The sequence below is a fragment of the Phocoena phocoena genome, chromosome 8 (genome assembly GCF_963924675.1).
Source record: "Phocoena phocoena chromosome 8, mPhoPho1.1, whole genome shotgun sequence".
Taxonomy (NCBI): Eukaryota; Metazoa; Chordata; class Mammalia; order Artiodactyla; family Phocoenidae; genus Phocoena; species Phocoena phocoena.
Genome location: NC_089226.1, coordinates 43,829,977 through 43,833,616, shown reverse-complemented (window position 1 = coordinate 43,833,616; position 3,640 = coordinate 43,829,977). Strand labels below are relative to the sequence as shown.

Here is a 3,640-nt window from a genome sequence, read left to right as displayed (position 1 = left end):
ATTCACTTAATGGTAAGTCACGAAGTGGGACCTGGAGGGGACAGCAAATGAGACTAAAAAAAAGTGGTCAGGAAGCAGTATAAGAATGGGAGAGAGGCAGAGGGTGGCGGGCGCCTCTCCTTCCTCCCCCCCGCCCCGCCTCGTGTGCTTAGGCAACTCCTCCTCCTCCCTCCCCCTCCTCCTATCCCCCTCCCCCTCCTCCTCCCCTCCCCCAACATGCCCCGCTTTAGGTCCGTGGTCTTCCGCAAGAGACTGAGGGGCCGGCCTGAGCTGACACTTTCTCAGCACTAGACCTGGACTCCCACCTGGCACCAGAATACAGTCGCTTTGAATCGAAGATACATGACTTGCAAGAGCAAATGATGAACAGCAGCATGAGCTCTGGGTCTGGGTCGGTCCCTGCAAACGAGTGAGAAGAGGTCCTTGTATGTAGGGCCTTGGTTGATTATGACCAGACTTGGGACCGCTGCCTGCCAAGCCAAGGCCTCAGCTTCTCCTTTGGTGACATTCTACTGTCATTAACGCCTCTGATGATGAGTGGTGGCAGGTGAGACTGGTGACCCCACACGGAGAAAGTGAGCAAATCAGTGTGATCCCCAGTAGGAAGAGGGTGGAAAAGAAAGAAAGGGCTCTACTGAAAACCGTGAAGTTTCATGCCAGGAGGGGGATGATTGTGTCTAGCAGGTCCATCAGCCACTATGGAGAACAGTGTGGAGGTTCTTTAGAAAACTAAAAATAGAACTGCCATAGACCCAGAAATCCCACTACTGGGCATATACCCTGAGAAAATCATAATTCAAAAAGAGTCATGTACCACAATGTTCATTGCAACACTGTTTACAATAGCCAGGACATGGAAGCAACCTAAGTGTCCGTTGACAGATGAATGGATAAAGAAGATGTGGCACATATATACAATGGAATATTACTCAGCCATAAAATGAAACGAAATTGAGTTATTTGTAGTGAGGTGGATGGACCTAGAGACTGTCATACAGAGTGAAATAAGTCAGAAAGAGAAAAATACCATATGCTAACACATATGTATGGAATCTAAAAAGAAAAAAAATGGTTCTGAAGAACCTAGGGGCAGGACAGGAATAAAGATGCAGATGTAGAAAATGGACTTGAGGACACAATGAGGGGGAAGGGTAAGCTGGGACAAAGTGAGAGAGTGGCATGGACATATATACACTACCAAATGTAAAATAGATAGCTAGTGGGAAGCAGCCACATAGCACAGGGAGGTCAGCTCGGTGCTTTGTGACCACCTAGTGGGGTGGGATGGGGAGGGTGGGAGGAAGACACAAGAGGAAGGGGATATGGGGATATATGTATATGTATAGCTGATTCACTTTGTTATACAGCAGAAAGTAACACACCATTGTAAAGCAATTATACTCCAATAAAGATGTCAAAAAAAAAAAAAAAACGAAACATAAAAAGAGTTTCCGCCTCTCTCAAAAGTTTTCATTTTACAAGAGCAAAGAAAACATGGTATAGGAGAGCAGCTTACAGTAACAGGGAGTGACGTCCAACACCAGTGACAGTGAAAGAAGTTCCAAAGGACAGGAGGATGCTATTTTGTCATACGAGCCAGAGACACAGCAAGAAATTCACTATGCAAGGCCTGTCATCATCCTGGGCCCAATGAAGGACAGAGTCAACAATGACCTGATTTCGGAGTTCCCGCATAAATTTGGATTTTGTGTACAACATACTACCTGGCCTCAGCGTGATGATGAAGTGGATGGGCAAGACTACCACTTTGTGGTCTCCCGAGAACAGATGGAGAAGGATATTCAGGACAAGTTCATTGAGGCAGGCCAATTTCAATGATAATCTCTATGGGACCAGCATCTAGTCAGTGAAGGGAGTTGGGGAGGGGGCAAGCACTGCATCTTAGATGTTTCTGGCAATGCTATCAAGAGGCTGCAGCAGTCACAACTTTATCCCATTGCCATTTTCATCAAGCCCAAGTCCATTGAAGTGCTTATGGAAATGAACTGACGGCGGAGGTATGAACAAGCAAATAAGACCTATGACAAAGCCATGGAACTGGAGCAGGAGTTTGAAGAATACTTCACAGCCATTGTACAGGGTGACTCACTGGAAGAGATTTAAAACAAAATCAAAGAAATCACTGAGGACCAGTCTGGGCACTACATTTGGGTCCCTCCCCTGAAAAACTCTGAAGAATCCCCTCCAACCATTCTACTGTGAACAGAAGATATCAACTCCCCCTCCCCTCCTCCCTCTTCATTCCTGTCTCCATGGGGAGAACAAACGACTACTGTTCTTGTCCCCTTTTCTAGATATGTCCAAAAAATTGAGTTTTCTAGTCCTGTTCTGTTAATTTTTGTTTTGTTTTAGTTTATTTTGGGGGATGACGCCATCTTACTCGTCATGTGACTGTGCCCATTCCTGCATGGACCTTTCCCAAGCACTAGCACAAGTCAAATCCATCAGAGTCATTGTTTGCATAAAACCAAGCTGAAGCGAAGAGAAGAGAGGAGGACTGATGAAAAGACAGACTGGACTGCTGTGCGGCTTATGAAGTGAGCCCCATGCACCCCGCGAGGAGAGGCTCCCAGGCTTTGCTACCATCTGTACACTGCCTTGAGGCTTGGGATGGCGTGGTCATGGCGATAGAAAGTATCATATATATATAATATATATATATAAAATTTATAGAAATATATAGAAATTATATATATTATATACTCTCATATAGTTTATTATATATTTACACACATTTGGACTAGAAAATCTATGGAGATATCATCAATGGTACTGTGTTATTAGAGAAATGCTTTAATTTTCATATTCCAATCAGATGGCATCTTATATCTCAACTGGTTGGGGAGGGAGTGAAAGTGGTAGTTAAGTGCTGTACGGAGGGCACCTGCATTGGTCATTCTTTTGAGACCTGGGCTTTTCTTTAGGAGGGGTCAGCTGGAGGATGGTGAGAAAGGGCTTTTGCCCAGGGGCCAGAGGCTTGGAGCTGTGACCCTAGAGCCAATGCTGCCCTTGGGGCACAGTCAGGCCCGCGAGTGGGGAGTGAGAGAATGGCTAACGGTGCTCCCACGGTATTAAATTGCCGATTGTTTTATGCCACCTGATGTGTCTGCATGAAAGGTTTCCTTTTTGTTCATTTTTAAGCTGCTCTTAAACCAAAATCATGTTGTGCTACTGTGTCAGCCTCTTCATTCTTCCAAATTTTACTTTTACTATTTAAGTGAATGTGTAGAATCCAATTTGACTATGTTCTAAAGGCTCAAGATGTTCTGGAGTAGCCGGGCCTCATGATAGATTAGGCAACCCGGGCTTGGCCATCCTGTCAGCAGAAAGGGAAGTGGGGGCAGGTGAGAACCGACAGGAGCTGGGCCTCCTATTGTAACGTGTCCCTTCACTCACCTGCCAGGGACATGCTGGGCTCAGCTGAGGCCGCCCTGTCATGGGGCCCACTGGCAGGGACGGAAAGTCACTTGCCTTCCAGCTCTGCGCAGAGACAGTGGGATGGCCCTGAGCTTGGCCAGCCGCGTAATGCAAAGTTTGATTTGGGTTTTTTTCGCAGCTGCTTCATATGCCCTACCTACCCCAATCCCTCACCAACAGCTGGTAGCTTACTATTTCTTCA

At 46.2% G+C, this 3,640-nt stretch overlaps 1 pseudogene; it reads left to right on the top strand.

Annotated features, from left to right (window-relative positions):
* The first annotated feature begins 359 nt into the window (after window positions 1-359).
* On the top strand, window positions 360-2,223 carry LOC136126915 (disks large homolog 3-like; annotated as a pseudogene).
* Window positions 2,224-3,640: the final 1,417 nt, after the last annotated feature.